Consider the following 12,904-nt stretch of genomic DNA (forward strand, 5'->3'; position numbering starts at 1 on the left):
TCAGCTCTTTTCTTTCTATGGTTCTGGTCAGTGATAATGGAGACCCCCCTCAAACTCCTTGACTAGCCTTACAGAACAGGCCCTTGCACATTGTTCCTTGGCTGATACACTTCACTGTCGCTGGTTTCCACTTTCGTGTGTGTGTGTGTGTGTGTGTGTGTGTGTGTGTACAAGCGAGTCGAATGAGCGAGGAAGAAAAGCACATTAGTATGGAAGAGCAAGAAAAGGATTTGCAGGAAGGAGGCATAGGGTCAACATGCTAGTCCCCTTTTTTGCCAGACATGTCCCCTAATGCCAAGGGCCGCTGTCCCTGTCATTTTCCCTCTCCATGCTCTGCTGGCAGCCTGTTTGGCACATTGTCATGCATTTATTCCATGTATCTTCATCAGCTGCCTGTCTTCATCCCTGTTGTGACTAAATTTGGCCTCCGCTTTAGAGATTTTCATTATTAAACTAAAAATGAGCTTAGTGACATGCATAGGGCATTTATAAGCCTTGAGATTTGACTTTTGTTTGTAATTATTTTTTTTCCCTGATCACATTACAAACAAAGCTCTTTGTATTTCTTCAAAGTGCACTGTGAAAGCCTCCATAACAGTGTTCTGACTGTGACTAGTGATGTGGCTCTACGGATTGCAATGACGCTGTGTCTGTTCGTTGGTCCACAACTTACATCCAGACTGAAATATCTTAGCAACTGTTGAATGTCCTCTTGACTTAAGCGATCCTTGGACTTTTCCTGCAGGTTGAGCTAGTCGTAGTTCTCACTTTTCCTGTAAAAGTTTCCTAATGACTGTTTGCTAATCTAAGATTTTAATATTGGTATGTGTACACACATCAGCATGTTAAAAATACACATTTTACACTTGCTTAAAGATTAACAACCTTAATGTTTTTCTTTGTAAATTGTGCTGTAGTAGCCTACCCTCTGTCTGTCTGTCTGTCTGTCTGCGATTGATATGATCACACATTTTAGGTTTCAAATATGGAAAACTTTAAAGATAGGTTTTGGGCATGGCCTAACCCTTAAATTTCAAAAGAGTCATTGATCGGTTATAGAAGGCCTTCTTCTACTCCGGTATTGTTCAAATCATGTCATAAAAGGTTTCAAGTCACATGCAATAGGTATATTATGTTGCCTGATAAACCTTGACTTCTCAAGATGTTCTTTTTTTGTGCAGACGTGTCCTTGATTGACCGAGCCCTCACTTTCCTATTCCTAGGTGATTAATCTCATTATTCCCAACAAAGCAGCAGCTCAGGGCACTTCTCACTTGATAGCCTGCTTCTAGCCCGCTTCTTGTTTGCACCAGATGCCAGAATGATACATTGTTTCGTTCTTCATCAGTTTCAGTTCTCTTTTAAATGCCCAATAAAAGTCTCATGAGAACGTTCTTGTCAATGATTGGTCAGATGTGTCTAGGGCGGATGCAATAACATAATTCCTGAACTGCAGAAACTCTCAACTCACAAACTACAAAAAGAAACTACAGGAAGTACATTGTCTTCCTCATCCCATATTACATGCTGCATTCAACTGCTCTGGTGGTCAGAAATAAACAAACAGACTAATGATTTTCATCACCAAAATCTGCTACAGAGCTCATTTGTGTTTCAGCGACAAAATGTAGAGCATTAAATGCGCAGATTCCGGTGTGTAGGCCTAACTGACGTTTAACTAGCGGTGTGTTGTCCTCGTTTCTGTTGTTACAGTGGATGGGGTTAGCCTATTCTTTTTGATTGTCAATCGTTTACACTTATCTCCCGTTACCAGCTGTTTTTGCGACCTGCAACGTCATGCAAACGTTACAAGTCGGCAACTCGGGTATATCATTGAAATTTCCCTTAATTACGTCTTTGGAGGGCCGTTCATATGCTCGTAACTCGTAGATACGGGATACAAGATTTCCCATAAGCACATGAAGGAGCTACAGGAGCTTGTTACACAATGCTTCCTACAGAAGGGTTGGACTCAATCTGCTCATGTTCTCACCACATACAGACAGAGTTTGTTGAGAAGCATAACAAGATCACCTCTTCAACAAGGTCTTGGTACGCTTGTCTGGTGTGCATGGTACGTGTGTTTGTTGTGTTCTTGCCAATGAACCCAAGTTTGTTTCGAAACAAACCTGACTTAATGTCTAATCAGCTAGACGTATTGACCACACCTGTTAGGGCGAGCCGTGAAGATCTCTGTGCACGCTTTTATGCTTGTTTCTGCTCACGTTAGTAAGTGGAGTGGACTGTGAAATGTTTTCACTCTCATCATTTGCTACTCCTGCATCCCAGCTTAATCTACAGCCACACCTCTCCAAGGACCAGCCGCCTGTCTATCTCTCTGTAGGCCGGGCCCCAATCCTCATTGCCATCACTTGTCCCACTACCCCATACCCATTAGCAGGACTCCCTCTACCCCATCCCCTTCTCGAGCCTTAGCAGCCTCCCTTTCCCTGAGCCCCAGCCCCTGGCATCACCATGACTAAACCCCAGATGGTGCTTCTTTATTTCCCTTCCCCCTGAAGGGTGGAGGGTCTCCATTCTGACTGGGTGCTAGCTGCTGCTGCTGCAGCCGTTTTGGGGAGGGGGCTACTGTTTTCCAAAGCCCCCAGTGTGATTGTAAAAGAAGATTAGGTCCTATTAGATCTGGTAAATAAGCGAGAGCAGGCTGCCAGTGAGCATGTCCTTATTGTTGTCTAGAAAGAAAAAAGGGGAGTTGGATCAATTCCTAAGTGTTGTTCCAACATGGCCCAACTTCAGAGACAGGCGCAAACTGTCTGATTCTTTATTTTTGTGTGGATTATTTATAACTGTGAAGATGTGACAAGATATCACTATCAAAAGCAAGCAGTGAAGTTTCCTTTTCATAACATCTTTTCACCACAACCAAGGGATTGTTTGCTCTGATCCCTGCCCTATTATCAGTAGGGATCAGTAATTGATGATCTAAAATCGCTGATAATATGTTTACCTTCAACCTTGCAGCTAGACCTCATTGTTCAATTTCAGGGAGGAGATTAGTGCCCCCCACACAACAACAATGATCCATTTTCATCCCAGATCTGCACTGTTCACTCATCCCTCGCATCTCTTTCCCTTTCTTTCCATCAGTCCCACCCACTGACACATCCCCTGCTCAGCCCTTCTTACAGCGTCCCAGACACCAACCTTTGACACCCCCCTAAACCCCCAGATCAGGCTACATAAAGCCTTCAAAACTTTGTCACACTCTGAGGGGCCTACACGGTGAAAACGTGACAGTTTTCCTGTTTTTGGTTTCAAAAGTTAACCCGTTCAGACGCAATTTATTTTAAATCTTCACTCGTACACATTTTTTCAGAGGAAACGGGCCGAAATCGCTGAAGTAGGCATGCCAAGCCAATAGTCAGCGGTGACACTTAGCCTAGTACAGTGGTTTTCAAACCGGCAGAGCACAAATCTTTCCCAAGCCAAAGTGGCGGGTGGTCTCAATAACTTGCTAATCGCTTAGACTAAATTGGCGAGTGTTATATTTGAGCCCTGCACGACACTCTCCGCTGATCACAGTGATGGTGCCGCGGAGACACCGTGCATGTTATGTTGTCTTCTAACTTTATAACTCGGGGTGTGGGTATTTTGACAGCAAATGTTATAGACTACGCATGTGTGAAGTGGAGCCGTGACGTCAGCGTTACTTGGGGAAATGGTTTCGCAGTTTACAAGATACCAAAACAGTTGTGTTTTCCAAAGTTTCCTCCCTGGGAGTTGATCTCAGAACTTTGCGGTTTCATTGCCTGCGTTTGCTGTTTTCAAGTAAATGATATAGTGCATCCGTGAAAGTATTTTCGCGGATGCACCGTTTCGTGTTTTCGTATAAACAGCACCTGAGACTACCCAATCGAAGATCAGGAACCTTTTTAATACTTTCCATGTTTGCGTTGAGAAAGTGGCTTAGTAGTGGGCTGCTGCTGCTGCCCCTCCCCCAGTTGTGATTGACAAGTGAGAGCAGCATTACCCATCAGATGGTTTCACATGGGGAGTGTGTGCACAGAGGGGGAGATAGAGGGGGCATATACACCGGGGTTTGTTTCAGCCAGCTCCATTGTTGCAGCTCCCCATGGTTCCCTCTCTCTGTCTCCAGTCTGGGGCGGCATCCCTCCACTGTTGCTTTCTCCATGCCATTGCGTCTGAAGCTGGGATGAGACGAGTGCTAGAAAAAGTGATGACTACTTCAAACTGGGGCTCATCCGGTGGGTAAAAATGTTCCTGGAACATATTGGTGTTTTTTCCTATAGGAAACGGAGTGGGCAAACACAGTTAGATTTTTTTAAAATTATTTTACAGCATTTGATTGCTGATTTGATAGTTGTCTGAGAACAGGCACACGGGAGGGGAGTAGAACTTTGGGGCTTAAGAGGGAGCAGACTGACACACACTTGGTTGACTATATGGAGGGCCTGTTTGCCACACAGACTGCTCAAAGCCTCAACATAGTTCCTTTTGTTTTCAAAATATTTACTACTGCTAGCAAAAGTAAGCTAGTCCTCACCTGTTGCTGTAACTGTCAGACCCACCTGTGACACCATCATTTGGAAATGTTAGGCCTGAGGGGGCGTTAAGACCAAAAACAGTGTTGTGTTAAAGAAACTAAACAAAAGCAATGGTTTGCATTTAGTAAGGGTATGTGTTTTCGGTTACTGGTCACATGAAGAATTACAATCTTAAAAAGCCGGTCTGAGTAATAGATCCCAATAGAGTCTAATGGTAAAACTTACCTTGATCAATTCAAGGTGACAACAAATAATGCATTTGCCACTGAATGGAAATAATCTACCTAAAATTTGTTCTTGAATATGATTGGCCAACACACCACTGTGCCATGTAATGTTACTGTAATGTTGAGCCTGGTCCTTTTTAGTTTGGTTGAATGGAACTCTGGAGAGTGTACCCCCTTGGTCTGGTTCCTTTGGGCAGGTGTGAACACAACAATCACACTCGGATGTGGACTAAAAGTAATGCACTACAAAGAAGGGAGCTAAATAGCGCTGTTGTTTGTGAAAACCTTGTCACATGGCAAGACTGACTTCAAGGAACTAAAGTCAACAAAACCTAACAAATGTGTATAAGTCACTAATACTGGTTTAGCAATGGCAAGCACAGATATGGATCACTAACAACAAGTCAGTGTTGCTGCACTGGTACCACATGATCCATCAACATTATCAGAATGAGAAAATACATTTTCTCACAGAAGGAATTTCCTTTGGTATATTGTTGCATTCAATTATCATAGAGACATAGAAAGCAAGATACTGCTAAGTCCACAATATGAATATTTACAATTAAATGTCACAATCTGAGCAGTTTCTCCAAAGTGTCCCTTATATTTGGAAAGCGATACACTTCAGTTCTCAGTGTGCCATTTCAGAATTTAAATTGTTCTTGTCACTACTTTAGTTTAGGGACTTTCCTTTCCTTTCAAAGTGGCAGTTCCTCTGTAAGTATGTTTTAACTCCAAGGCTGCGAGCCATCTGCCTGGCTGGTTTCTACATTTAGGACTCCTCCCTTGTGCCTGTACGTATATGTAGATCCATGTTTATGTAGAAAATGTGCCCACTGGGATGTCAGCTGAACCAGGAAGCTCCATTTATATAGGGGAGTTGATGATGTGGTTTTCAAAGAGCTCACATTGGAAGTATGAGAGGCGCTGGGTGGCCTCCCATCTCCCACTGCCAGTGAACTAGGCATAGGCAAAGGGTTTCCATCATGTCCCTCTCTCCCCCCTCACAGGCTCTCCTCCACCACCCCTTCATAAAGCCCGGCCACCTGTCCCACCTGGCTCTGACATTGACGCTAATAAAACTAATACGAAAGTTGAAACTGACCTCACAGTTGTGTAGTGTATTGGCTATATTTAGTCACACGATCCCACATGGTGTTGAAGCTCATTTGGAACAACCTGTAGTTGTTCTTCCTTTACAAGTATTTTCACAATCAAATTGTGTTCTCGCCTGGGGGCAGTCATTTGTTTGAAAAGGCAGGTGTGGACGGAGGACACACCTTTTCACTCTGGATTGAACAAAAGATGTTGTAAAGGCGAACTATTCAGGCAGAATCAGCAAACAAGGCAGCCAGCCACCCAAAGATGTTGATGCTTTCCCCTGATTATCAGATGAACGCTACATCCTGAGGATGCGAGGGCGTTTTCCTGTAGTGTTATGGCCGTGTGTGCGTTTGTGTCATGTGGCAGGAGGTGGTTACTTGTGGGGGAGGAGGAGGAGGAGGGTGTTGTCAGATGATGGCTCCTGGAGGAACCATGTGTGAGATGAAAGTGGGAGGGGAGTTGGGGGAGGAAGGATAAAGAAAGAAGCAAGAGAGAGGAAGATAGAGGAGCCTTTACACAACAAACAGGCCTCCCTTCCCCCTCCAGCTAGCATGTGCACACGTCCTCCAACTGTTGGTGATATAGACCCCGAAGGAGCTGTTAACGGCAGTGGCATGGAAAGTGTCTGCTGAGAGCATAGCCAGAGAGGCCAACCCCCTGATACGACAGGCTCTGTTGATCTGCCACAACCTTGGAGCTGCTGATACAAACACTGCTGCTCTTTCTTATCACGACCCTGTGTCTCTGTGTTACTTGCACAGAGACACATTGGTGTGTGTCACACACATACACACACCAATTTTATCTCAGTTTTTCTCTCTCTACAGATATGACCCGCGACACATGATGGAGCCATTAGTGTCCACTGAGAAAAGCACATTTCACTTTTAATCTTCAGATGCAGATGCTCAGTACAGCCTTGAAGTCAGTTAAGCCTTGATGTCTTGAAAGCCTGGTTCTCTCTTTCTCTCTGTTGATTTGTGAAGAGGAGGCTCATCTTTAGTTTTTGCCTCATTTAACTCTTTGCTGTAAATTTTTGCTTTATGCAGGTTAACCAGCTCTCACAGGTTAAGCTCTGGTTGTCACCTTTAGCAGAGAATATGTGTGGGGCAGATGAAGTCTGGAAAAGACACAGATGTGTCTGGATCAGAGACATTGTTTACATGAACAGCATATTCCGATCTAAGGTCTTTGTTCTGGTTAAGACCATAATCAAAATAAGGTGTTTCACCACGCATCAGTTTATATTCCCATTTACAATCAATTATGTTCTGAATTAACCAGCGCGTACACTTGAAGTGGCAAAAGTGTCCTGATGTCAGACATCGGCACGTTTTCCCGTCAATAATTCCGATCCTATCCAAGAAAAATGAACACTTCTTATGTCATATAGTTTTATCGCATTGCAATGACAAACTCCTCTCTGAGGGAGCCATGCTGCATGTTTAAACTATGGTTTACTCAATGCTAAGTTTAAACCAGGGCATGTGTCGCAAACTGCGGCAAATGCTGAATAATGCAACGAAAAATCAAGTATGAATGTTTAGTGCGATTGTACGATGTATACTGTACGTTAGGGCTGCACGATATCAGGAAAACATGCTAAATGCAATAACCTTGTTGAATATTGCTATGGCGATATCAGTTGAGATAAATGAATAAAAACATAAATGTGCGACGTTACTGTCTTTTTGCTCTGAGTTAAGTATCAACATAGACCCCGACCAGACATTAAGGAGCCTATGAAAACAATTTTTTTAAGGCATTATCTCTCCATTCCAACAACATAGCATTATTGATTATTATTTATTGATCACTTAAGCAAAACATCCTCATGCCCTTCTTTACATTATTTTCTGGTAGGCTACATCTGATTGGCGCAGTGAAAATGTGTCCCCATTCCCCAAGTCTTCAGCAATTACAGCTCAGCATAACTGGAAAGAAAATCATTCTTTCATGTCCATCACATTACATAAAGTTTAAAGGTAGTTTGTACTTTTTGTTAAGGGGTTAAACCATACTTATAGCAGATACACGTGTGGGCTCTGATGTCACGCCGATACAACATAGTGTGTGTGTGTGTGTGTGTGTGTGTGTGTGTGTGTGTGTGTGTGTGTGTGTGTGTGTGTGTGTGTGTGTGTGTGTGTGTGTGTGTGTGTGTGTGTGTGTGTGTGTGTGTGTGTGTGTGTGTGTGTGTGTGTGTGTGTGTGTGTGTGTGTGTGTGTGTGTGTGTGTGTGTGTGTGTGTGTGTGTGTGTGTGTGTGTGTGTGTGTGTGTGGCAATTATCACAAAGGGCTAAAATTAGGAAAAAGACATTGCTTGTGCCAATGACCAAAGCTACCTTTTTGCTGGGAAGATTCTAGAATGTTCTTCATAGTGGAGGTACATTGGTTGTGACGGGCCCTTGTGAGAAAGGAAACTGTGTTGACACTACTGTGTTACTTTTTGCACACTATTCTATTATTTTGAATAGATGGATATGACGGTACTTTAGACACTTGTTTTGAGTGAATGTTGTTTTCCCCACCATGTCAATATATATTTTTGGGAGAATAATCACGTTCTCCTTTGCTATAAAGACTCTGAGTCCGTGCTGTCCTGAGCAACTTAAAAGCAGGAGTGGGGGCACTGTATGAAGGGAGAAGAGATAACGAAGCCAGAGAGAGGAAAAGAGTGGGATGGAGAGTGGAGCGAAGGTGTTGTCAGGGGAATAATAAAATGCCTCAGAGGCCCTCATGGACACTGGGCAGCAGGACAGGGGGGAGGAAAAGAAAAGGGTGTGGAAGAGATGGCAATAAGAGGTAATACCAGTAAGAGAAGCAGAGAGAAAAACAGCAGGGGAGTTGTGATAGAGAAGTGGCAAATACCTCCAGGGTAAACTGCTGATTGGGAGCGGAGGCCTACAGAGGAGCTGTGGTGATGACACACCTTTTTGACTAAGCCTTGACTCACCCACCAATCTTTGTCCCGCTGTGTGAATGCGAATGGCCTGCTTTGTTCACTGCAGTAGCTCAGTGATAAATCTGACAGTTTAGGTCCATGATTTATACTCGTTATAGCTTAACACTTATCCAGCTCTCTTATCTATAAGTCCCATTGATCATTAATGCGGAGCAGCCAAAGTACTGCACTGTGTTTATTCTGTTGAGACACGTGCATGGACAAATGTTGGTAAAAGTGTGTTTTTGTCCGTTGTTGTGGACTGTATTTGCCAAAGGTTGTGGGTTGTATTATTGCCCACTACTGTGTGTGTGTGTGTGTGTGTGTGTGTGTGTGTGTGTGTGTGTGTGTGTGTGTGTGTGTGTGTGTGTGTGTGTGTGTGTGTGTGTGTGTGTGTGTGTGTGTGTGTGTGTGTGTGTGTGTGTGTGTGTGTGTGTGTGTGTGTGTGTGTGTGTGTGTGTGTGTGTGTGTGTGTGTGTGTGTGTGTGTGTGTGTGTGTGTGTGCTAATACAGGGGAAAGGTTCCCACAGGACATGTCCAGCTGCAGCTCAGTGTCTCTTGCGGCCCGTCATCACAGTGTGTGTTGTGAGCAGCAGGCCACAGAGGGATTGGCTGGATGGTTGGCTGAAGAAAGGGCACACACACCACATTAATTCCCCTTGCCTGTGCTATCCGAGATGCCGTGTGGCACTTCAAAGGTGGAGCAGGATGGTGTTAATCCCGGGGCTGTAGCAAACGCTCCACTTGGCTGTGCTGTACTCAACTCTTCACTCTTCTCCCCCGGCCACGGCCCCCAGCCTTCTCAAAGTGTGATCAAAGAACAGACTGTCTCTGATGGATGGGCTCACTCCGGCCCAGAGGCTGCCTGACAGGGGACCAGGAAGTGGATAGGAGTGTGTGACAACATTTCTCAGCATTGTATTCGCATGGGCTTTTACAGACAGATACATATTTTATCTCATCTGATATTATTTCTATACCTTATTTGCTGCTACCTCTCCATTTGCACTGTTGTGTGTTGTGTATTTAAAACATTTTTAATTGTATGCTATGTGTAGCCTAGTGTGTGTCCTTGTGCTGTACTTTGTTTTGGAGATTCCAAAGACAACTTGGCATCAAAACACATGTTGTGAAAATCAGCAAATATCCACTCACCGTTCCCTGCATGTCCGTATCGCGTGTGTGCTGAAAAAATGCCAGTCGTTTATTTATACACAGCGCCCGGCTCCGTGTGTGGCTCTGTAAACAACGGAAGTAAGCCCATCAACACTTCTCCAACCAATCGGTTCCAGGCATCGTGTCTGACATTAGTTAAAACAACAATGCTATTGGGACGGTGGTTAGTGACGACTGCTGTAGCCAAGACAAGGTTGCGTCTGTCGGCGGAGATCAAATATCAACAAGCTTGAAAATTAAATGGTATCCTCCACCTTTAATTGACCAGAGCTTATGGCTGTGACAGTTCCGTGGCAGAGCATACCTATGTAAGCAGACCAACACATGTGTGCTCTCAGAAGAAATGTTTAAACCTTAAGGTATTTTTTTGTTGTTGTCAAAGATCTGCAACCTCCCGTGTTGATGATGTACACTACGCAGCATCACACTTAAGGAATGCCAAGTAAAGGTTCAAGATTGAAGGATAACTGCAGAATAACATTGTCCTAGAAAAGCAGGATCAGGTGCATGCTGAATTCTCTCACATTAGGTAGGCAACAGTGCTTCTGTTATCTCTTAACTTTCCAGTGCAGGATGTCCTTATCCAGAGTGTGTTTTTCGTATTGTTCAATGTAGTTCTCGGAATGTGAGATGAAGAACCAGCTGATTGCCAAACTTTTCAGGTTGTCATCAAGTAACAGTACAGCAGTAGCCTGGTTCTACCAGACGTGCTTCATTTCATTTGTACAGAAGGTCTGGAACTGCTCAATTGACAAACGTTCACTCACTTGGATCTGCCAAGTGCCTCTCCCGAAATGCCATAACCAATCGCATAGTGTTTGGTCGTGACGTATGTCTTGCGCCGGGACCGGCCGGAAACCAACAAAACTCAGAAAAGCTTGTTCTTGCTCCGGCTTTAAATTATCGATATTCGGCAGCGTTGCCACAACATACTAGTAAATAGCTTCTCTCGTTTGACTGTATGGAGGCACAAACATTTCAGCCATTTGCTGAGCTATTGTTTGACAGGAAGTAATTAGTTAGCCAACATAAACAGTCTTTTTGTTGTCATGTCATGCATCCTAACATGGCAAAACGGATATTGTGTCTGGCAGATGATATGCCCTGCTCTTATAAGACATAATGTCATCTGGTTTGCTCTCGTCCCTAACTTGCACCTATTATTATTATTATTATTATTATTATTATTATTATTATTATTATTATTATTATTATTATTATTATTATTATTATTATTATTATTATTATTATTATTATTATTATTATTATTATTATTATTATTATTATTATTATTATTATTATTATTGCCACATCACTATCTGCATTGTCACAGGCAGAGAGGAAAATGGAAAGAATGTCTGTTGTACACTGTCTATGAATAAGGAGACCTAAAATTGTCTGTGTATTGGACTGCATCTTCTTAAAAAAAAACTGTTTTATCTGTATCAGTAGCTGTGTATCTGAATCTGATGGCAGTGGGGGCGGGACCTGTTAAGCCTTTGGCTTCTCCTGCCACCCTTCGGACGATAACACAAAGTAATATGTATGAATATGTCAAAGAGAAAATTGTGTGTAATTGTCCGGAAGAATAATAAATAAAAATAAGAATTATGTAACCTCAGTTTCCCCTGTTTAAGTCTTATTGTTATATTGTCTCATTTGACACTGCAAACACATTGACCTGCACGCTTGCAAATTGGTCATAAGAACACGCTCATAAAACTTAATGAAGTGTTCTTCCTGTGAGTCAGGAGACATAGCTGATTTTTATTTTGTATTATAGAGTAGCTTGAGGCACAAACGGGCTGTCTTGAGCTTTCCTTCATACTTTCCTTTTCTAACCTCAAGCAGAAACATTTTACCTTATCCTGTTTTTCAACTTCTTTCTCAACCTCCTGTCTGCCCCCCCCCCCCCCCCCCCCCACTCTGTTTTTCATTGCGCTCACTTGTTGGCTCCTGGCTTCCGTCGTTCTCTGAGGCCGGGAGGTGTGCATGCTGACCTTTGGTCACCCCTCGGCTCAACATAATTCCTCTAGAGAGAGAGACTGAGGACAGGCGAGTGAGCTAACAGTCATTACATGTAGGCCTACCTCCTCGTCCTTGAGATCATGTTGGACTTTTTCCTTTCCCTCTCGCCTGCAGTAGTACCTTTAGTAAATGTTTATGAGAGTGAGGAAGAGTGACACAATGAAATAGTTTTGGATCTGTTGTCAGTGTGAGAGCAAGGACCAGGAGGGGTAAAGGAGTGGTCAGGGACAGTCATGTTCTTTTTCTGAAGAACTATTATGCTTTGGCTTCAGCCTGGAGGGACTGCCTGCTTTGCATCCCACGAAAGGGGGCGTTAAGTGAAATGGACACTTGGCTGATGGAGCACTTTTCATTTGCATTTCTGTCCTCTCTGTCTCCTGTTCCCTCTCTCATTCCCCTCCTGTTCTACTCCAGAGCCTCTGGGTATCATTGGGGAGAGCAGTGCATGCTGGGAAGCCGTGTGGGGTGCTGTGCCTTGGTTGGTCAGCAGAGGAGAGTAGGGGGGTGGGTGGATGGCATGGCTGTGTTGCAGCTCTAGGCCCCTGCTGCCTGCCGTCTCTCCTTGGTGCTTTCAGGTCTTTTAGAGTTTGCTCTGCCGGTTACTGCCGCTTCATAAAACCTCAATGGCTGAAACACAATGCCAGGCAGGAGAGAGAGAGGGGTCACGGCTGAACTTGAACCTCGGCTCCAGCCAAACAACCACCGGCAAAACCAAGAAGCCCTAATCACACCACTTGCAAATACCAACTCACCCTCCTGCTGTCTACCTCTGCCGGCTTACCTTACACCGATACCAACACTGTCAAACACTTAAGCTCACTTATAGAATGTCTTATTCTTTTGTTGCATCATCTCACAGCTGCATTTTTGCCTTTTTATTTTCTCATATATTGACTCTTA

General features: G+C 43.8%; 1 protein-coding gene across 2 annotated transcripts in view; it reads left to right on the forward strand.

Annotated features, from left to right (window-relative positions):
- Window positions 1-12,904, forward strand: part of cecr2 (CECR2 histone acetyl-lysine reader) — a 39,349-nt gene that overhangs the window by 5,892 nt on the left and 20,553 nt on the right. The gene's annotated exons all lie outside the window — the stretch shown is intronic.

The sequence above is a fragment of the Ammodytes marinus genome (genome assembly GCF_949987685.1).
Source record: "Ammodytes marinus genome assembly, chromosome: 5".
NCBI classification, from domain to species: Eukaryota; Metazoa; Chordata; class Actinopteri; order Uranoscopiformes; family Ammodytidae; genus Ammodytes; species Ammodytes marinus.